At 48.4% G+C, this 23,162-nt stretch overlaps 1 protein-coding gene across 3 annotated transcripts in view; it reads right to left on the bottom strand.

Annotated features, from left to right (window-relative positions):
- Window positions 1–22,854, bottom strand: part of LOC143956499 (alpha-1-antitrypsin-like) — a 46,803-nt gene extending 23,949 nt beyond the window's left edge. Inside the window, exons 1-2 of one of the 3 annotated variants that reach the window (XM_077466698.1) lie at window positions 22,350–22,854; window positions 16,968–17,128 (exon numbers count right to left, since the gene is read on the bottom strand). The gene's annotated coding sequence lies outside the window, so the exon portion shown is untranslated. Of the gene's footprint in view, window positions 1–11,680; window positions 11,783–16,967; window positions 17,129–22,349 lie in introns of those variants that run through there. The other 2 variants (XM_077466699.1, XM_077466697.1) reach the window with 2 other exon arrangements.
- Window positions 22,855–23,162: the final 308 nt, after the last annotated feature.

Genomic DNA, 23,162 nt, shown 5'->3' with positions numbered 1-23,162 from the left:
ACAGTCTGCTGTTCTGTAAGGACCGCTATCGGTCCACAATAGATAGGGTTGACGTGCACCACTGCTGACCGCTGCCCTATACTGCAGCAGTCCTTCAGCGGTATAGGGACTGACGTACAGTCTGCTAATCACTAACACACAACCTGCTTGTTCCACAAAAGTTCTTATAAGGACTGGTAACTTGGTATAGGGTGCTACGGTACATAGGCTTGAGTGCGGTACAGTCTGCTGTTCTGTAAGGACCGCTATCGGTCCACAATAGATAGGGTTGACGTGCACCACTGCTGACCGCTGCCCTATACTGCAGCAGTCCTTCAGCGGTATAGGGACTGACGTACAGTCTGCTAAACACTAATACACAACCTGCTTGGTCCACAAAAGTTCTTATAAGGACTGGTAACTTGGTATAGGGTGCTACGGTACATAGGCTTGAGTGCGGTACAGTCTGCTGTTCTGTAAGGACCGCTATCGGTCCACAATAGATAGGGTTGACGTGCACCACTGCTGACCGCTGCCCTATACTGCAGCAGTCCTTCAGCGGTATAGGGACTGACGTACAGTCTGCTAAACACTAATACACAACCTGCTTGGTCCACAAAAGTTCTTATAAGGACTGGTAACTTGGTATAGGGTGCTACGGTACATAGGCTTGAGTGCGGTACAGTCTGCTGTTCTGTAAGGACCGCTATAGGTCCACAATAGATAGGGTTGACGTGCACCACTGCTGACCGCTCACCTATACTGCAGCAGTCCTTCAGCGGTATAGGGACTGACGTACAGTCTGCTAATCACTAACACACAACCTGCTTGTTCCACAAAAGTTCTTATAAGGACTGGTAACTTGGTATAGGGTGCTACGGTACATAGGCTTGAGTGCGGTACAGTCTGCTGTTCTGTAAGGACCGCTATCGGTCCACAATAGATAGGGTTGACGTGCACCACTGCTGACCGCTGCCCTATACTGCAGCAGTCCTTCAGCGGTATAGGGACTGACGTACAGTCTGCTAAACACTAATACACAACCTGCTTGGTCCACAAAAGTTCTTATAAGGACTGGTAACTTGGTATAGGGTGCTACGGTACATAGGCTTGAGTGCGGTACAGTCTGCTGTTCTGTAAGGACCGCTATAGGTCCACAATAGATAGGGTTGACGTGCACCACTGCTGACCGCTCACCTATACTGCAGCAGTCCTTCAGCGGTATAGGGACTGACGTACAGTCTGCTAATCACTAACACACAACCTGCTTGTTCCACAAAAGTTCTTATAAGGACTGGTAACTTGGTATAGGGTGCTACGGTACATAGGCTTGAGTGCGGTACAGTCTGCTGTTCTGTAAGGACCGCTATCGGTCCACAATAGATAGGGTTGACGTGCACCACTGCTGACCGCTGCCCTATACTGCAGCAGTCCTTCAGCGGTATAGGGACTGACGTACAGTCTGCTAAACACTAATACACAACCTGCTTGGTCCACAAAAGTTCTTATAAGGACTGGTAACTTGGTATAGGGTGCTACGGTACATAGGCTTGAGTGCGGTACAGTCTGCTGTTCTGTAAGGACCGCTATCGGTCCACAATAGATAGGGTTGACGTGCACCACTGCTGACCGCTGCCCTATACTGCAGCAGTCCTTCAGCGGTATAGGGACTGACGTACAGTCTGCTAAACACTAATACACAACCTGCTTGGTCCACAAAAGTTCTTATAAGGACTGGTAACTTGGTATAGGGTGCTACGGTACATAGGCTTGAGTGCGGTACAGTCTGCTGTTCTGTAAGGACCGCTATCGGTCCACAATAGATAGGGTTGACGTGCACCACTGCTGACCGCTGCCCTATACTGCAGCAGTCCTTCATCGGTATAGGGACTAAGAGTTTTGTCACAGGGTCATTTAAAAAATGACAGGCAGAGGAAGAGGCAGGCCCTTCCGCAGGGGTGGTAGGGGTAGGGCAGGAGCAACAGGCTTGAGCCAAAGTGGGAAGTTGCAGAAGGTGCGTTCAATTACTTTAAAGGATGCACCAGACTTGGTTGAGTGGCTCGCTCAGCCTTACTCTTCTGCACCCTCCTCATCCTCTCGATCTGCACCCTCTTCTTCACTCTCTGCTATGTGCACCCCCAAAGACACTACCACCAACAACACGACCACCACCACCACATACCTTCCGCTTGAGTCACTGGAATTATTTTCCGATCCATATCAAGAGGACATTTCTGATGCGCAGCCACTCTTGGTATTGGATCAGGAAGAGGAGGTAGCAACAAGCGCTACTCAGCAGTCTGACGCCAGTACCCAGATCAGCCCAAGGAGGAGGTTGGTCCCCGGTGTTGCTGCCTACTCCGAGATCTCTACTTATAGCGGTGGGGAAGGTGACGTTGATGATGACGTGTCTAGTGATGTCACGTGGGTGCCCACAAGAGAGGAAGAGGAGGGGAGTTCAGAGGGAGATATGGACCAGCAGATAGGGAGGAGAAGCAGCAATGACTTACATTGCACAGCAGGGACAAAGCAGACTGCAAATGTATCAGGAGCGAGTCATCGACCATGTACGGTCACATCTGGCGCTCCCAGGACACCGGCACATGGCTCCGCAGTGTGGGCTTTTTTTAACGTGTCCGCTGCTGACAATAGCGTTGCCATCTGCAATCTTTGCAGTCAACGCGTTAGTCGCGGTAAGCCCAATACTCACCTAGGGACGACCGCCTTAAGAAGGCACATGAGCAGCCATCACCGAGCCCAGTGGGAGCAACGGAACACACAAAGCCACACTGCAGGCTCTCACCGTCCAGCCTCGTCTTCTACTTCTCCTTCTCCTCTCTCCTCACAATTGTCCTCCACTCCACCTTCCATCACGCCAAGCTCACATTTTTCTGCAAAAAGGCAGGCTTCCGTGGGCCTAATGTTTGAGCGTAAAAAAATGATGATGCCGGATAACCCTCTTGCCCAACGGTTGGCGGCTGGCTTGTCAGAACTCATAGCCCGCCAACTACTGCCATATAAACTGGTGGACTCGGAGGCCTTTCGCAAATTTGTGGCCATTGGAACACCACAATGGAAGGTCCCAGGAAGGAAGTATTTCTCAGAGAAGGGCATCCCAGAGCTATATGGCCATGTTCAGCGGCAAGTGAATGTATCTCTGGCACACAGTGTCGGTGCCAAGATACATCTGACCACAGACACGTGGTCTAGCAAACACGGGCAGGGAAGGTATATCAGTTTTACTGCCCACTGGGTGAACCTTCTGACGGCCGTCAAGCATGTAACCCGTGGCACCCGTGTAGATTTGGTTTTACCGCCACGGATTGCATGCAGGCCTGACTCTTCTTCTCCTCCTCCTACTCCATCCTCCTCCCTCTCCTCCTCAGCTGCCTCCTCCTTTTCCGCTGCTAGCGTCTCTTCCACTGCACCGCCCAAGCTCCCCAGAACCTATTCCACATGCCAGGTGAGACGTTGCCATGCCGTGCTGCGTCTGTTGTGCCTGGAAGCAAAGAGCCACACTGGCCCGGCACTCCTTTCAGCTTTGCGTTCACAGGCAGATGAGTGGCTAACACCGCTCAATTTGACAGTTGGTAAAGTGGTGTGTGACAACGGTGCCAATCTGCTTAGCGCATTGAAACAGGGCAAAATCACGCACGTGCCGTGCATGGCACACGTCTTAAACTTGGTCGTGCAGCGATTCCTTGTCAAATACCCTGGGGTCCAGGACATCTTGCGGCAGGCAAGGAAAATCTCGGCCCATTTCAGAAGATCTTACACGGCCATGGCTCGCCTTGCTGACATTCAGCGGCGACACCATCTGCCGGTCAGACGTCTTATTTGCGATTGCCCGACGCGATGGAACTCAACCTTCTATATGCTTGATAGGCTGCTCCAGCAGAAACGTGCAGTTAACGTCTACCTGTATGAACTCTGCGAAAGAAACGGTTCTGGGGAGCTGGGTTTTTTTTCACCGCGCCAGTGGCTGCTCATGCGCGACACATGCAGACTTCTGCGGCCATTTGAGGAGATCACCAAACTGGTCAGTCGCAGCCATGGCGCCATCAGTGACATGGTACCTTATGCCTTCTTTCTGGAGCGTGCATTGCGTCGTGTCATTGATCAGGCTGTGGAGGAGCAGGAGCGGGAAGATGAGGAAGTCGCAATGCTGGATGAATTCCCAGGGGGGGCTACTCTATCTGAGACAAGTCAACAACAGGAGTCTGATGAGGAGTCAGAGGAGGATGGTGCCGGGGCGGATGAGCAGGAGCAAGAAGAGCATGCTTTAAACCTTTCTGGGATCCCTGTTGTGCGAGGATGGGGAGAGGAGAATGAAGAGGACGACATTATCCTGGATGATGAGCAGGAGCCAGGCCACCACACCGCTTCCACTTTAGTGCAAATGGGGGCCTTCATGCTCCAGTGTTTTAATAGGGACCCCCGTATAAAAAGCATGAGGGTCAAGGACCAGTACTGGGTGGCAACGTACTTAGACCCCCGGTACAAACACAAAATGGCGGAAATGTTACCGCCGTCGCAGAGGGCTGTCAGAATGCAGCACTTCCAGGCCTTGCTTCGAGAAATGCTGCATTCTGCTTTTGCGTGCGCTGGCAGAGGAGCAATTCCCACTCCCAGAGAAGGATTTGCGGGTACCAATCCAACAGCGCCTGCAAGAAGAGGCCGGTTTGAAGATGTGTTGGTGACTTCGGATATGAGGTCATTCTTTCAGCCGACCCATCGACAGGTGTCATCCGGATCCAGCATCAGGGAACGCCTAGACCGTCAGGTGTCCGACTACATTGGGTTAACGGCCGATGTGGACGCTCTGAGGAGTGATGAACCCCTAGACTACTGGGTGGGCAGGCTTGACCTCTGGCCAGAGCTTGCCCAATTTGCAATCGAACTGTTGGCTTGCCCCTCATCCAGTGTCCTGTCCGAAAGGACGTTCAGCGCAGCAGGGGGGATTGTGACCGATAAGCGTACTCGCCTAGCTCACCACAGTGTTAACTACCTCACATTTCTAAAAATGAATGAGGCATGGATCTCGGAGGAATTCAACACATGTGACCAGTAGACCATGTATATGTCTATAAACTATTTTTTTAATCAAGCACACAGACCTTCTTAATTCATTTGGCTCACTTCCTTGACCCAAAAAAGCACACCGTACTATATGCCCCTACCCTCCTCTTTGAAGAGGTTGAGCGGTGTCATATTTCTACTGGGGCTGCTTATGATATCCCTGTGCTGTGCTGACTTCCTCCTGGGGGTTCTTATTATGAGGGGATCACACCATCCCTGTGCTGTGCTGACTTCCTCCTGGGGCTGCTTACGGTGCTGCTGTCAGTGCTGTATGTCACGGTGCTGCTGTCAGCGCTGTATGTCACGGTGCTGCTGTCAGCGCTGTATGTCACGGTGCTGCTGTCAGCGCTGTATGTCACGGTGCTGCTGTCAGCGCTGTATGTCACGGTGCTGCTGTCAGCGCTGTATGTCACGGTGCTGCTGTCAGCGCTGTATGTCACGGTGCTGCTGTCAGCGCTGTATGTCACGGTGCTGCTGTCAGCGCTGTATGTCACGGTGCTGCTGTCAGCGCTGTATGTCACGGTGCTGCTGTCAGCGCTGTATGTCACGGTGCTGCTGTCAGCGCTGTATGTCACGGTGCTGCTGTCAGCGCTGTATGTCACGGTGCTGCTGTCAGCGCTGTATGTCACGGTGCTGCTGTCAGCGCTGTATGTCACGGTGCTGCTGTCAGCGCTGTATGTCACGGTGCTGCTGTCAGTGCTCTGTATTACGGTGCTGCTGTCAGATGCCTCTATCACGGTGCATGTGTCATTCCGGTATGTCACGCTGCTGGTGATCATCTCCTGCACCCTCTTCTTTGCCTACCCTGGTCCCTGACCTTCCCTCTCCTCCATTGCCTTCATTAGCTCCATAGTCCTGAATTGTTAGAACAATTTCCCAAATAAAATAAAAATGCTTGTAGTTATCGATCCCAAATTCACCTCATACATGTATTATGTCATTGTCCAGATGGTGGGACTACGTTTTACCCCCTAATAATTACCACGTGGCCGCAAATTCGACATGAAGGTTTGCAAAGTTCGCCTCCCATTGAAGTCAATGGGGCCCGCGGCGAACGTTCTGTTTCGCGAACGTTTGGGTCCGTTCGCATTTCGCGTTCGCGAAACGTCCCGTCGGAAGTTCGTCCATCACTAGTCCTGACACCCCAAAAGGGTTCATGCCGTGTCAGGGGCCGACTAAATCAGGATTTAGCATGAGTGCTCTTTCGAGACTTGGGCACTTCTCGTCTCCCGGGAATAGCAGTAATTTCCCAGGTGGTTTAGGCACCCTAAGGTGATTAAACTGTTTATTTCTGTCAAAATCTCAGGAGGAACAGGGGGTACTCTGAAAGATTATAGTTTAAGTTTGAGAGTCCCTGCTAGTAAGATGACGGTGTAAACGTATACCGTATAAAACCATTACTGGGGTATATAAACCTGCTATCTTAAATGTTACATTATGATTATTTAGAGAGAAGAAGGAGAAAGAGAGAGTATAGGGGAGAGAGGCTATAGGGGGAGGTTGCCATTGCTTTAAATTTGTTTGTTCGATTTATGTTGACTCCAGGGATGAGGGAGATCCCTATGTGCCTAGCCCAGGGTTCCCAAATTCCTTCAAATATTTTTGTGGTGTCCATTATTGTATTGACCATCTTTTCTTGGGACATGATCCACAAGATCTTCCTCTTTGCGGCCAAGAGAGAGACCGTGGCGAGGCGTTTCCAGCCCTTTGCTATGACAATTTTTGCTCCGAAAACCATGAATGATATTAATTTATGAGAGTTTTTAGAGATCTTGGGAATGTGGGCATTCAATAGCGCTGTTTGCGGGATTTTGGAATAGAGAGGCCTGAGACTCTCCTAATGAGATTGAACATTTTGTTCCAGAATCCTCTGATTCTCGGACATTCCCACCATATGTGGAGCACGGAACCCTGAGCTTGACATTCTCTAAAGCACAACGGTGAGGTAGAGGGAAACATCTTTGCTAATCTAGTTGGGACCAGGTACCATCAAGTTAACACTTTTAGATTTACTTCTATCAAGGAGATGTTCATTATACCTTTAGATGCTCTCGTTCCCATTCTATGCCATTTCTCCAGGTCCCAGGTCTCCTGCAAGGTCTCTCTTTCCCATGCTTGCATGTATGGGAGTTTGGAGGTAGGTTCTGAAAGTGAAGTGTATATTATGGATATACCCCCTCTTTGCTCCATTGCCTGGCCACACTAACGCTCGTATGGTGTAAACTCTGGGGGAGTGGGTTTGTTTTTCCATATAGAGTACAGCAAATGAGAGATCTGATGGCATCTAAATTTTTCTGATTCGGGAACTTCCAATTTTTTAACACAGTGTTTAAAAGAGATCAGGCCTGAGGTGGAAAAAAGTATCCAACACAATACAATACATCCCCTTATCCAACCACCATTGGAATGATTTGATGCCCATACCAGGCTTGAAGAGGGGGTTGTGGAAGATGTGAGCCATTAGACGTGTCACAGATGTTAGAGAAGGAAGGTGTATTATGTCATCCCATAATTTAATGGGTATGGAAAGTGTAGGGGACAGTATTGGGGGTCTGGATTTCCGAGGACACCATAGTAAGAAGTCTAGGGTGTGTGTTGAGACTGCCTGTCTCTCAATGCTTATCCAAACAGGTTTCTTGTGTCTAAAATAGACCGTTGAGAGTTGGGCTAATCTGTCAGCTTGGTAATATTTAAAGAGATCAGGGAGACCTAGTCCGTCTCGCGTTCTTGGGCTGGAGAGAATGCGTCTGGCTAATCTGTATCCTTTTTTTCCCCATATAAATTTGATTATCCTTCCTTGGAAAGACTTAAGATGATCTCTTCTAATTACAATTGGGAGGGATCTAAATAAGTCTAGGGAGAAGAGTCATCTTAATGGAGAGAATTTTGCCAAGCCGTGATATATTGTGTAGTGACCAAGTTTGGAAGTCCTTTTCCATTTTACGATACATTGGGGGGAAATTTGCCTGGTATAGCTGTTTGATCTTGGGGGTAAGATTTATTCCTAGGTAACGAATCGATGATTCGCTCCACTTAAATTTGAATGAGGGTTTAAGTTGATCGACCAATGTTGGGTTCAATGAAATATTTAGTGCCTGGGATTTTTTCATGTCAACCTGTAGGCCTGAACTATTTCCAAATGATTCCAAGAGTTTGCTTATGTTGGGTAGAGAGGTCAATGGCGAGGTGACAAATAAGAGGATGTTGTCCGCAAAGAGTGCGCACTTGTGAGTACTGAGGCCGCACTTTACACCCTTGATGTTGTGATCTGATCTGATTGCTATGGCTAGAGTTTCAATCGCTAATCACCTGTTCCCCTGGTGATTTTGATGGGTTTGGAGTAGTAACCCTGAAGTCTGACCCTAGCTTCAGGGTCAAAGTAGAGGGATCTCAGTATCCCCATAAAGTTCTCACCGAACCCCCATCGTTTTAGGGCTGAGAACAGGTAAAGCCAGGATAGCGAGTCAAAGGCCTTCTGCAGGTCCAATGACAATAGGAGACCCTCCTGTGGGGGGTCCCCCGTCCCATCCAGACTGAAGGATGGAGATGAGGTCTATTGCTCTCCTTACGTGGTCCGGGTCCTGCCGGACCAGATTTTACGGTCCACTTGTGTCTACCAGCAGTTGGTATAAATAAAGCAGGACTGGATTAGACAGGATTTAGGACAGGACTATATTGCTCTTGGTCGGGGACTCAGGAAGCCATACCTTAGAGAGCTGCTGATCTGAAGTTTGTTTTGTGAGAGAAAGAAAAGCTTTGCATTATCTTTGTTTTGTGGGTGACTGGGAGAAGCCCTTCACCTGTGAGATAGGAACCTGAAATGTTTAGTTAGTGCCTGGATGGCAAGGATTTATTTTCTGGTTTATTTTTTTGTTTTTTCATGCAACCTTTTCTTTCTCTCACAAAACAGATCAGCAGCTCTCTCAGGTATGGCTTCCTGAGTCCCCGGCCAAGAGCAATCTTCTGCTCCGGTCCTGCTTTATTTATACCACCTCTGCAGTCTCTTACATCTCGTATCTGTGCCTTGTGTCTCTAGTACATTTTGGCTAGTTCTTCTTTATCAAATCTGCCCTCCTGCTGGCCAATTTGTACACTTCTTTATCATCTGTGATTCCCTAAGGGTTTGATATAAATTAGCCAGCAGCAGGACAGATTTTCCTGAGCAAATACAGAGAAAGCCTCAAAGAAATTCTATCCAGTCTATTAGTGTTTTATAATAATGGGCCTGACCCCAACGACACATAGACATTTTTTCTGTACCGTGACACCACCTATGTGGGGGCATTTGTGCTTCCAATGTCACTACTGACATAGGGCCATTTTTTCCTTCCAGTAAAGCCACAGGTGTTGGGACATTTTATCTTTCCAGTGACAACACCGACACAGAGATGTCATTGGATGGAAAAAACATCTCTAACACAGATACATATTTTCCTTCCAGTGGCACCACCGATGCAGTGCCATTTTTCCTTCCAGTGACACCACTGACACAGCCCCATATTTGTGCACTGATATTAAACTCTTCAGTTTGGAGTGCACACAACTATTTGCACTATTTGGGCACGTCACAACCATTTCAGTGAAGCGTGTGCTGCTATTGGTCCCATCCCCTTCTCCACCCAGTGTGGGGGGGGGGTGAGGGGCAGTTTTCCATCTTTCCCCTGGGCATTAGACTGACTATAGCATCTCTATCATTAGCTGCCGGCACTGGGGAGCTACAGTTCATTGAGGAAACCATGAATGCCAACATGTACTGTGGCATACTGAAGCAGAGCATGATCCCCTCTCTTCGGAGACTGGACTTCAGGGCAGTATTCCAACATGATAACCACCCCAAACACACCTCCAAGATGACCACTGCCTTGCTAAAGAAGCTGAGGGTGAAGGTGATGGACTGGCCAAGCATGTCTCCAGACCTAAACCCTATTGACCATCTGTGGGACATCCTCAAATGGAAGGTGGAGGAGCGCAAGGTCTCCAACATCCATCAGCTCTGTGATGTTGTCATGGAGAAGTGGAAGAGGACTCCATGCCCAAGAGAGTTAAGGCAGTGCTGGAAAATAATGGTGGCCAAACAAAATATTGACACTTTGGGCCCACTTAGGGGTGTACTCAGTTTGTTGCCAGCAGTTTAGACATTAATGGCTGTGTGTTGAGTTATTTTGAGGGGACAGGAAATTTACACTGTTATACAAGCTGTACACTCACTACTTTACATTGTAGACAAGTGTCATTTCTTCAGTGTTGTCACATGAAAAGAGAGAAGAAACGATTTACAAAAATGTGAGGGGTGTACTCACTTTTGTGAGATACTGTGTACTTGATAAAGAGGAAAAATCCTCTAAGCATATTGTCTGCTTCTTCATCACATGGATACCTTCTGGGTAGATGGGTCAGGTGTGGACATTTTGGCACGGTGTGCTGCACCCACCTCTTTTAGTCCCAATTACCTTGTCACAGTCAGGGGTCAGGCTCAGCGGCCAGTAGCCGTAGCAGCAGAGACACTCCCGTCAACCAGCAGGAATAAGCACACAAGCAGGTCCCCATGGGGATGAGGTGGGCTCATCCAAGTTGCAGGTTCTAAGCACTAACCAGTCTTCACCAGCACTCCTGATGGTGGGGATGGGTTTTTCTGTGTGCTAGCACCAGATCATGGTCTGCAGGATCTCCCCACTAGGAGAGGAGCAAGACAGGGCCAAGTACTAGATGTAGCAGGTTGGGATCAAGCAGAAGTGTAGCCGAGGAACAAGTCAAAGGTCAGTAATGAATGGTAGCAAAGATGTGGACAGCAGTGGAGATATTGGCAGGGAACAGCACAATAATCTGGCAAACAGGAGGTGCAAAGGCTTAAATAGGAAGTTAACGGGAGGAGCAAAGAGTTCAAGGTTCACAAGAAACAAGGTACAAGACAAGATTGGGGATCAGATAGCGAGCTGTCCAGGTAGCTCAGCAAGAAGATTTACTACCAGACATAGCAGAGGCCCTAGGTTCAGATCCAGATCCTGACACCCCTCCGCCATCCAGGAAGGGGAGACAGTTTCCCAACTTTTACCCAGGCACTGGGTAATCTTGTCCCTGCACCGCAAGCACCTACAGTCACTTATACTCATTTTCTTATTACTTCCCAGCTACGCAGAAGGACATTTTTGCCACCCCCATTAAAACCCCCATCAGGTTTTATTGCTCTCCACATCACCATTGGATAGATTCACCCTCTCGGCTTGTCCTGGTGACCATTGTAATAATCCAATTTTTTGCAGTTGTCACTAGAACAGGATGGGAGGGAATATCTTCCAGAGGGGACACCTGACAACTATGAAAGAGTTTCTTCTGACGTTGGAGAGACTTCTAATTGTTTCTCTGGGAAAAGGAGTAAAGAGATATCTAACAATAGGATACAAATAAAAAAAATCTGAAGGGATCTTTGGCCATTTTTCAAAGATATCCAAAACTAAAAAAACAAAAAAACAAACGATAACAATACCCTGAACACCGTGTACACAGATTATTATCCCCCTCCCACCTTACAATATTAATACATTCAATGATGGGGAAAAGAGTGCAATTGCTTGAGAAATTTCTAATTAGAATTAGACCTTCACCACCCATCACCGGTACCAACCTGACCAACCTTCTACACGTATGGATCCTTCACGTCTGCAGAGCCAGAAACAAATCTTATTTATATATTTTATAAGTGGCAAAAGATTTCCTGAAATTTCAGAAAACTCCGCCCCTATCATAAAGAAGTACGTTTGCACAGTGCCGGATTGGGCAACAAACCTGATATTCACATTTTATAATTCCTTTACTCATCCCTGTTCCAGAAATAATTAGCATTTGGCTCATTTACTATTGCAATGACTTCCTTGTGTGTTTATAGTGTCGTAATAAAATAATAGGTCTGACATGAAAATGAAAAGTATGTATGTATGTCATCACTTGTCATAGTGCAAGCATTTCAAGTGATAAAAAAATTTACATGTAATTTACTAAAGATTAAATGACAATATTCAATGCTTATATGCTAATATTAAAAAAGAAGGGGAATTTGGGACTTTAAAGCAGAATTACACCCACATTTTTCACTCCTCAGCACGCAGTACTAATGTGCATCCTTAAAATGAATTGCTAATTTATTATTTTTTTTCTGTTCACTTACCTGATTTATGTCTAGATCTAATTTCACTTCCTCCTTTTAGCCGCCATGGCGCCGTACCTCATTTCGGTTTTGCATTGGCTCCTGGGAGATCTTGGTCAGCTTGGCATGGCGCTGCTTCCGTAACATTTAACATTGGGATTTATAAGCATGCTTGGTCAGCTTGGCATGGCATGGCTCCAGTAACATTTAACATTGGCGTCTATGAAAAATCTTGGTCAGCTTGGCACGGCACGGCTCCAGTAACATTTAACATTGGCGTCTATAAAAAATCTTGGTCAGCTTGACATGGCATGGCTCCAGTAACATTTAACATTGGCGTCTATGGAAAATCTTGGTGAACTTGGCATGGCACGGCTCCAGTAACATTTAACATTGGCGTCTATGGAAAATCTTGGTGAACTTGGCATGGCACGGCTCCAGTAACATTTAACATTGGCGTCTATGAAAAATCTTGGTGAACTTGGCATGGCACGGCTCCAGTAACATTTTACATTGGCGTTGTTGAAAAATCTTGGTGAACTTGGCATGGCACGGCTCCAGTAACATTTAACATTGGCGTCTATGAAAAATCTTGATCAGCTTGGCATGGCACGGCTCCAGTAACATTTAACATTGGCGTCTATGAAAAATCTTGGTGTACTTGGCATGGCACAGCTCCAGTAACATTTAACATTGGCGTCTATGGAAAATCTTGTTGAACTTGGCATGGCACGGTTCCAGTAACATTTAACATTGGCGTCTATGAAAAATCTTGGTGAGCTTGGCATGGCATGGCTCCAGTAACATTTAACTTTGGCGTCTATGAAAAATCTTGGTCAGCTTAGCATGGCACGGCTCCAGTAACATTTAACTTTGGCGTCTATGAAAAATCTTGGTCAGCCTGGCATGGCAAGCTGACCAAGATTGCACCGCACTGCACATGCGTGAGATCGGCAGGTGCATGCTGGGTAGCCAGCATGCACGGAATCCAGGAAGAAAGAAAATATGTGGCTTCAGATGCCCACATTGGAGATGGCCACGCTGTGTTTTTAATGAGGACCCTATCCAGACTCATAAAACCTTTTCTACATGTTTTACCATCCCGTTTTTTTATATTCAAGATTGTTGTGTGCTGCTAAGTTGATTGTAATGTCAACCTCTGTGTATTTATATATGGATTTACTCAATTACGCCATATCAATGTTCTCATATGAAATGACTTATGTACATGGTATATGCTCATGTTATGTATTTTGATATTTACTTAATATGTCCATACATAATTAAATCATATTAAAATGGATTGCCCCTTAAAAAAAAATAAAAATAAAAGTCAGCAGCTACAAATACTGCAGTTGCTGACTTTTAATAATCAGACACTTACCTGTCCCAGGGTCCAGCGATGCGGGGGGAACGAAGCCCCCCCCTCGTTCCCCGCTCCGCTCGTGGCGCCATCAATCGTACTGTGGGCATTCGACTGTGGCTTCACAGCCGGGCACCCACTGCGCATGCCAGAGCGGCGCAGGGTGCCCTGATACGCCACACAGTTATCTGGGACACGTGACAGGTCCCAGATGACTGTGCGGCGCAAGGGGAAGTGATGTCACCAGCCCGGGCAAGGAAGAACACAGACTACGAAGGACCCCCTAGCAACAGGTATTTAGAGGTGAGTAAATTTTTTTTTCCCAATTATTTATTTATTTATTTATTTTAAGAATTTTAAACTATTTTGTATTTTTTTGGTGGCAACACTACTTTAAGTCACACTCATCCAAGTCAATTGTCTCATTTCAAGTCCCAAATTCCCCTTCTTTTTTTTACTAGAAACAGGAATGACCTATGTGCCTCATTTAAAGTCTCAATTATCTCCTACCTTTTTTCTTATATGCTAATTTTAGGTTTTAATTTTAGGTTCTTTATATAATAACAGGTTCACTTGCCAAAATGACTTTGCCAGAAAGATGATCCTGGAACAACCTGTTTTTCCCAGGGTACTGTGAATGGCTTATTGTGCAATGTGACTGGTAATCTCTGTGTTCTATAGGGAGATAGACAAATGGACAATGTACAGAAAAGAGATTCTTCAAAAAGGAACAATGGTATATATCAAAAATATATTAACAGCTTCAGGTTCCGGGCCATAGCTGAATGACGGCTACAGCGTGGACCTCAATTTCCAGGAGGCCATCATAGGACGTCCTCCCCTGTGCACGCTCCCTGCGCACGCCCTGCAGAGCGCGCGGGGAGCGTGCTGTGATCACCGAGTCATTGAGACTCGGGTGATCACCAATCCGCTACCGGCCCCTTACCATGTGATCAGCTGTCAGCCAATGACAGCTGATCACATGATGTAAACAAAAGCTCGGTAATCCTCATCACCGGCTTATGTTAAAGTGGTTGTAAACCCTTACAAACCACTTTGACCTACAGGTAAGCCTAGCTTAAGGCTTACCTGTAGGTCCAAGAAATATCTTCTAAACCTATACGGTTTAGGAGATATTTGCCCGAAGACATGCACCGCTGTCTACGGCGCATGCGCCGTAGACAGCGGCACGCAGGCGCACTGGGAAGGCCGCAGATCGCGGCGATATGCCGCGAGTGTCGGCTCCCGTGTGCATGTCATCGCGGCTCCGGCGATTCACAGCGCCGGAGCAGCGAGACCCGGAAGTCACTCCGGGATACATGGCAGCGGCGAAGAGGAAGACGGAGGACCGCTTCGGGGGCTTCATTCTCAGGTAAGTTATTCATAATGAGCTAGCATGCTATGCATACTAGCTCATTATGCCTTTGCCTTACTGGGTGTGTTTTTTTTTTTTTTTGCCTTTACTTCCTCTTTAAAGGGACATCGGTCCCGAAGAGGAAGGAACACAGGCACCTCATCTGTGCAAATCAGTAGCCTCTGCCAGTACCATCTGTTATTGCCACCTGCCAGTGCCACCTATCAATGCCCATAAGTGCCACCTATCAATGCTCACCATCAGTGCCCATCACTGTCACCTATTGGTGGCCATCACTGCTGCCTCATCAGCGTACATCAATGAAGGACAAAAATTACCAGTTTTTTTTTTTAATTTGGCCATTTTTAATTTTTTTAACACAAAATAAAAGCCGCAGAGGTGATCAAATACCACCAAAAGAAAGCATGTTGATGAGGACAAGGGCCTCATCCCCATAACCCTTGCCCGGTGGTTGTGGGGGTCTGTGGGTGGGGGGGGCTTATAATAATCTGTAAGCCCCCTTTAACGAGGGGACCCCCAGATCCTGGCTCCACCTCTATGTGAATTGGTAACGGGGTACATTGTACCCCTACCATTTCACAAAAAAGTTTCAAAAATGGTAAAAAAAAGACAAGAGACAGCTTGGGACAAGTCCTTTATCATAAAAGAAAAATGTCCAGCCCCCGCGGCATCAGAGGGGGCGGGGCCACCCTCAGCTATATAACAGCTGTCACCAAGAAGAAGCGTCACTCAGCAGGAGCCTCCCATGGAGGCGGAACTGTTGCGGCTTTTTTATTTTTTCGGTCCGTCGGGCGGAGTGGATTTACATCGCTGGACATTTTTATTTTTTAATAAAGGGCTTGTCCCAAGCTGTCTCTTGTCTTTTTTTACAATTTTTGACACTTTTTTTGTGAAACGGTAGGGGTACAATGTACCGGAGGTGACGGTAACATGTAATGGAGGTAACCTCCCTCCCACATGTAAGACTAAAATGTCAGGGGGCCTGTCCCATCTGACCTCTGGAACCACCCTGTTCCATAAAAACATAGGAACGCCAATCTACTTAATAATGGCCTCGGAAGCCCAACTGAGGACCATTAGGCCTGACGTCAGCCCTCCTAGCCCCCCAATGCATAAATGAATGTCTCAAGATCCACACGAGGCAGGCAATATCTGAAAAGAAAATACAACACCTAACATATAACATCAGAACAAGACTATAATAACTGCTATTCATTTAAGCGGACAAACAACACAACACCCAGTGAACCCAGTTGTATAAAAAATCAAGTGCGGGCAAACATAAATTCTGAACCTGTCCGACTCCCACCTGCCGTCACACTTCACCACCGCATTATCCAATCCCCACCAGGCCGATTCAGTGGCCACCCCGATGTGGAAAGAAGGAGAGGAAAAACTACTGGCCTCAAGACTGGCAGCTGTGAGGCAGCGCCGCAGAACAGACAGAAATTGAAAAGTGGACAATGCTGAACCATCCAAATGGAAAGAAGTTAACCCACCCCTACCGGGCGGAGCCATGACTATTCACCCACCGGGCATATGGGCGAACCAGGAATCTGCATTCATTTCACGTGCACCCTTTTCCGGCTTGATCCATCTTGGATCGACGGATAAAAATCATAACAGAAACCCCATCGCAGTGGAAGTCAGCCTTGGATGGACTAATTCACCCACCCCAAGGGCCCCATAGAAAGCCAAGGCAAAAGCCGCCCTGAACAGCAAGGTTTCCAAGCCGGACAAACAAACATCTGTAGGTTATCTGTAGGAATAACGATGGCAAAATAATAAAAGTGATAGGCCGGTGGCAGTCCAGACATCAAGCACCCTTCCAATAGCCTCTAAGGGCATGTTTTACCAACATTTTTTTGATAAAATCATGTATGCCCCGCATTTTATACCGAAAGGCCAGGCCGGCCAATTTTCGGGTTATGGCGGAAATAGATATGCCAGCTGTGAAACACTGGCAAACAAAATAAACCACCAAATGTCAGAACCTTTACTATCAACCCCAGCCTGCTGCATAAACTCACCCCATTCCCTCCAGACCTTATTATAGAAGGACCAGGTCAACACGCTCAAGGAGCTTAAAATCAAATTGGTGAGGTGATTCCAACGCAATCCGCCACAGCCAAATCGGACAAGGGGTTCCGTGTTTCTCCATGCCAGGTGCCAGCTCCCGGAACCTGTCCAACTGAAAACAGGAAAGAGCGTCAGCTACTGTGTTCTCCACTCCAGGAATATGCACAGCGTACAGAAAAACATTTAGCTGAAGACAACATAGAATCAGATATTGTAATAGGCGTATAACCGGAGGGGGGGACCCTGAAAGAGAATCGATAACCTGCACTACACCCAAGTTATCGCAGTGGAGTCAAACCTTCTTATTGCTAAACAGTTCCCCCCATAGCGACAGGGCAACCACCACTGCACCAAATTCTTTAGGAATCCCGCCTCCCGCCATTCTGCAGGTTAGTGCTCCACACTCCACTGACCCCCCCCCAAAATGCTCCATAACCAGTGTATCCCGCCGCATCCGTGAAAAGCTCAAGATCGTAGTTGCTGACCAACCCTTCCATCCAGATAGACTGGCCATTGAAGTTGCCCAAAAATTCATGCCACACCCGCAGATCTGTCTTGTGGTCCCTAGATAGCCAAATGAAACGCCTGGACAACAAAAAAACTCTCCCCATTGGCATAATACAGCATGCAAAATTAAGCTTACCTATGAGCGACTGTAGCTCGTGAAAGTTGAATTTTGTGTTTCCTGGTAGCCATGCGGACCTCTTCCTGTAGAGCATGTAATTTTTCATCAGGCAGATGACACTTCATTGCCTAAGAATCTATCTCTATACCCAGAAACTTGATAACCTCTACCGGGCCTTCGGTCTTGTCCGCCGCAAGAGGAATACCTAAACGTTCTGCTGTGTGCTGTATCGTAGCCAGCAACATGCTGCATAACTTAGAGGATGGATGGCCAACACATAAGAAGTCATCCAGGTAATGAATCAATGAATTGACACCTGCCACGTCCCGCGCTACCCATTTGAGAAAAGAACTGAAGGTTTCAAAGAAAGTGCAAGAGATGGAGCAGCCCATAGGCATGCAGCGATCCACGTAAAAGGCCCCTAACCATCTGCAGCCTAACAGATGAAAGCTGCACGGGTGAACCAGTAGCAACCGAAAAGCCGCTTTTCCGACCACCAAATTATCTAAGGGGGGGTGCGTAAATGGGCCGCAAATGCGGCCCAAGGAGATTTCCTTTCGCAGAAACTTCTTCAGAGGGGGAATCTGAGTAAGGGAGCAGTGGCGGAATTATAGGGGTCGCTGCGATCGCCAAGGCGACCGGGCCCCGTGCTGCAGGGGGGCCTTCAGGGCCCCCCTGTATATCTGAAGGAGCGGGCGGCTGTGACCGAGCTCCCCGATCTTCAGCCGAAGTGTAATCGGCACTGTGCGCTGTGCGGGGAGCTCAGAGTCATCACACTGCTTGTAACTAAAGTGAAAGCAGTGTGTGCTCTTTGTCTCCCCCTACAGTGCAGTACCCGGCAGGAAGAGGTAAGATAAAGCACTGCCGTTTTTGAACAGACTTTATGTGTGTGTGCATTTGTGTGTGTGTGTATGTGTGTGTGTATTTGTGTGTGTGTGTGTGTGTGTGTATGTATGCGTGTATGTGTGTGCATGTGTATGTGCATGTGTGCGTGTATGTGCATGTGTGTAGATGGCGAGCGGGCAGGGGGGGCACACGTTTAATGGCACAGCGTTTAATGGCACAGTTGTAGCATTTGAAGGCACAGTGGCAGCGTTTGGCACAGTGGTTGCAATTGATTGCACAGTGGCAGTGTTTGAGGGCACAGTGGCAGCGTTAAATGGGCACAGTGGCTGCAGTTGATGGCACAGTGGCAGTGTTTGATGGCACAGTGACAGCTTTTGATGGCACAGTGGCTGCAATTGATGGCACAGTGGCTGCAATTGATGGCACAGTGGCAGCGTTAAATGGGCACAGTGGCAGTCTTTAATGGCACAATGGCAGCGTTAAATGGGCACGGTGGCAGCGTTTGATGGCACGGTGGCAGCGTTTGATGGAGCGGTGGCAGTGTTTGACGGCACGGTGACAGCGTTTGATGGCACGGTGGCAGCGTTTGACGGCACGGTGACAGCGTTTGACGGCACGGTGACAGCGTTTGATGGCACAGTGGCAGCGTTTGATGGCAGAATGACAGCGTTTGATGGCACAGAGGCAGCGTTTGTTGGGCACAGTAGCAGCGTTTGGGCACAGTGGCTGCATTTGAGGGTACAGTGGCAGCGTTTGACGGCACAGTGGCTGCATTTGATGATTTGGTTTATAAAAAATTTTGTGCCCCCCAAAAATTTTGAGCACGAGCCACCGCTGTTTAGATGTATTTATGCACATTTTATGTATCTGCGTTTAATCCTGCCCCCCCTTCCCATATTAGAGCTGGGCGATTAAAAAAAAAAAAAATGTTGTCATTTAAAAAAAAAAAACTCAATTCACAAATCGAATCCAGTTTTTTTTTTATGGACACCGCGCCAGTCCTGAGGAGCTGCGGGCAGGAGTTTTTAGGTGAGGCCGTGGCTTCGTCCTAGTCCGCAGGTCCGGCCTCGCGGGCTAGGCCGAAGCCACTGCCTCACCTAAAAACTCCTGCATGCAGCTCCTCAGGACCGGTGCGGTGTCAGCACTGATCCTGGTGAAAAAATAAATATCTAAAAAAAAACTATTTGCTGAAAATTTTAATCGATTTGACCTCTCAACTCAAATCAAGATTCAAATCGATTTTTTTCCCCAGCCCTACTCCATATGTGTACAATCAGAACTGTTTTTTTTTTCTTGCTTGTTCAAAGTAGCAGCAAAAAAAATGCTATTACTCTGAAAAGCGATCTGTGCTCAGATCGCTTTTCAGAGGCATTTGACAGCTGGTAAAGGGGCAATATGTTGCCTCCTGACCACCTGTTTTAATCCCTTAATGTGATTGTAAAGGTTTTTTTTTTTTTTAATAACAAACATGTTATACTTACCCTCACTGTGCAGCTCGTTTTGCACAGAGTGGCCCCGAACCTTGTATTCTGGGGTCCCTCGGTGGCTCTCGTGGCTCCTCCTCTTATCAGACAACCCCCTAGGAGAAGCGCTCTCCCGGGGGGGGGGGGGGGGGGTTACCTTGCAGGCGCCCCCGACGCCCGCCTCATTGGATTTTATTAACAGCAGTGGGAGCCAATGGTTGAGCTGCTATCAATCTATCCAATCAGGAGCCGAGAACCCCGGGCAAAGGAAGAGCGCATCTCCACCTGGTGAAGTTCCAGGGCTCAGGTAAGTAAAAAGGTGGGGGCTGGGGTTCCGATGACTGCCAGGTGTTTTTTCACCTTAATGCATAGGATGAATTAAGGTGAAAAAACACAAGGGTTTACAACCCCTTAAATGCATCATCACTATGCTGCAACTGCATGCAATGCACACAGTTGCAGGGTGGTTGCAGTGCAGCCCCATTCACCTAGGGATGTACTTAAAGGGTGCCCTGACTGGAAAAAGCTTGAGAAACACCGACATAGAGGAACCCGTCTCTCCATTTTCCTCCTGCAGCCGCTGAATGCCTGTGGAAGGGAGAGGTGGAGAAGCGGCGGCAAATGGAGAAATTGGTTCCTTTACATGTAGCCACCCACTTGCAACCGGGTTCTGTTGTTCCGCCACCAAACTCGGAGTAAAGGGCCCTGTCAGGGGGGCCCTTCATGGTTTCTTGCATCGGGGCCCTGAAGGTTCTAGTTACGCCACTGTAAGGGAGCAAAGTATCACAAACCCCTCCTTAAAAACCCGCATGTAACAAACGAGCTGCGGGCCAGTCCGGGTATTTATTTAGAAAGGGGGCCATCCTGTTCACCCTCCTGGTTGTCCAGGGGCGGTAGGACTCCTGGCCCCCGCTGGAAAAAACTAAGTTGAGGCTCGTGGAGAAGACATAAGTTTCATTCACAAACTAATATCCTTATGGTCCCAGCGCAACGAGGGACGTATAGCCTTGCGTTGACGGAACTACTCATCATAACGTAGTCAAGCTGCACCCCCATAAATCCTCCTCTGGGCCCGGTTAATGGAATCCAGATAACAAAAACTTTCAGGGGATTTTTCGATAACACTCAGGGCATTTTTCGATAACAAAATGGCGAATGCCTGGAGCCAATTGTTAAACGCATGCGGAATCAACCGATAATGCTGCTTCTCTATATCTTCTTTCTTGGACTCTTCTGGTTTTACCCTATCAAAATCAAACTTTTCCAGGGGGAGCAATGTGAAGATTTCCACATGCTCCCCCACCAAATCTTTTCCAGTATCTCAGATTTGAGGTGTGGTCCCAGAGGACCTTCAAAACAGACATACACTTCACATTTGGCCAAATCGGCCAGGCGAACCGAGTCAGTGCTTTTATTAGCTTCTTTTGCGGGGGGGATACTACGGGGGGGCCAACGCTAGTCCCGGAGACGTTAATGCCACGATACCTGACCCAGCGCCAGTGCAGAACTCACAGTAATCTTTGTGGCTGCTTGACACGCCCCCCTGAAACTCAAGTCGACACTGGCGTAGAACTTGTCGTGCCCGCGTCAAATCGTTGGACCAATGAATGCAGCCCAACCAAAAGGTCCAGAACGGCCGTAGCATCATCTGTCACATCCGGCCCTAGGCTTGCCATCCCATGTGAGGGATGTGGGAGGCCCCGCCTACTATCTGCGGAGTGACACCAGGACCCACCCCTGGTGCCTGCCCACCCCTAGAACCCACAACAGGTAAAACAGAAAGCTGCAAAGAAGGGACAACATTAGACAATGACTTACCAGGCCGACCAGGACGAGGTCCCACAGCCGCCATTCGGGAATCCAACATCGACGACCTCAGCGGGGCGACATCCTCTTCTGCACTGGACAGCTCACACTCAGAGCGGGAGGAATCCTGGCGAACTTTCAGGAGGCTGGACTAGTGATAAAAAAGCCGCCCGTGGAAAGACCCGGCTGTTCAATTTTTCATCTGCATCTCTGACCCCCACGGACTGGTGTGCCTGACCATAGCTGTGTAGCTCCTCTTCACCCCCTCCTGCTGGTGGGTGGCGACTTGCTGTGCTGACCCAAACTGGAAGCCCTCAGATCCAAACTGGATCTGAGTGACCCGCAGCACAACTCCTCCCTCGCTGAACCGACATTTCCAGTGCTGTTACCACCAGGGATGGGGAGTGGGGTAGGGCTGCATACCCGCCCCGCAGAGCTCCGCCCCTTGCAGGGATTCCTCCCAGCACAAGGGGTGGCTGGACCGGCTGGGCTGGAGGGTGCGAGTCGGGGCTCCCAATATGGCGCTGAGCTTGTGGTGATTGTGAGGGGCTAAAGCGCTCCTGGGGGGGGGGCGCCCACCGAGCATGTCTCACCTGGGTGCTGGCCGGAGCTGCAGCAGTCGTCCCCTGCAGGGCTGCGATCTGGCTCTGCAGACAATTGGTCCCTATGGATTACGCCATTGAGCAGAGCTGCTCAGCCATGCACTGTGGATCTTCCATCGGGAATGCAGGGGAAGGGCTCAGCATGGAACGATTTTCTCCTTGTGTCTGCTGGCCGGTGTCTTGTCGACCAGTGTCCACTCTGTATTGCGCTTGTGCAGTACGGAGGACATGGAGACGCTGAAAGTCTCTGAAGATAAACGGCGCCTGCGCACTGAGTCCAGTTTCAAGCCCCACTATCCAAGTGGATATAGAGTTAGAATAAAAAATTGCAGAGCGAGGCCTTGCCCAAAGTGCGGTGAGCGAAGCGAGCCCACGAGGGGCCCTGTTACTAAGTGCTACCGTATGTCCACTTGCATGGTGGGGCTTGAACCTGGACTCAGGGCAGAAGGTACTATTAAGTGTGCAGGCGCTGTTCATGTTCTAAGACATTCGGCGTCTCCTTGTCCTCCGTAATGCGCAAGCACTGCTCCTGCCCTGTACTGGGCGGACACTATCCGATGGGGGGACAGTTCTCGGCAGAACATTGGATATCCTGTCACCCCTGACCTCCCTCACTCCAGCTCCTGCAGTACCTCCCCCACCACTTAACTGGCCAATCTATGGCCTGCTCTAGTTGCCTAGCAACAGTATTAACCCCCACTAGCCTGGCTCTCTTGTGCCTCTGTTCATGTAGCCCTGCGCTTTTTATTTTCTTTATTTTGCTATGGGCTGTGCTGTACAGGTAAAATACAATTAAAGATCAGA

This window comes from Lithobates pipiens, unplaced genomic scaffold (genome assembly GCF_037356315.1).
Source record: "Lithobates pipiens isolate NorthernLeopardFrog02 unplaced genomic scaffold, aLitPip1_a1.2 Scaffold_37, whole genome shotgun sequence".
Taxonomy (NCBI): Eukaryota; Metazoa; Chordata; class Amphibia; order Anura; family Ranidae; genus Lithobates; species Lithobates pipiens.
Note: the sequence above shows the minus strand (reverse complement) of the source record. Positions and strands in the feature narration are given on the sequence as shown.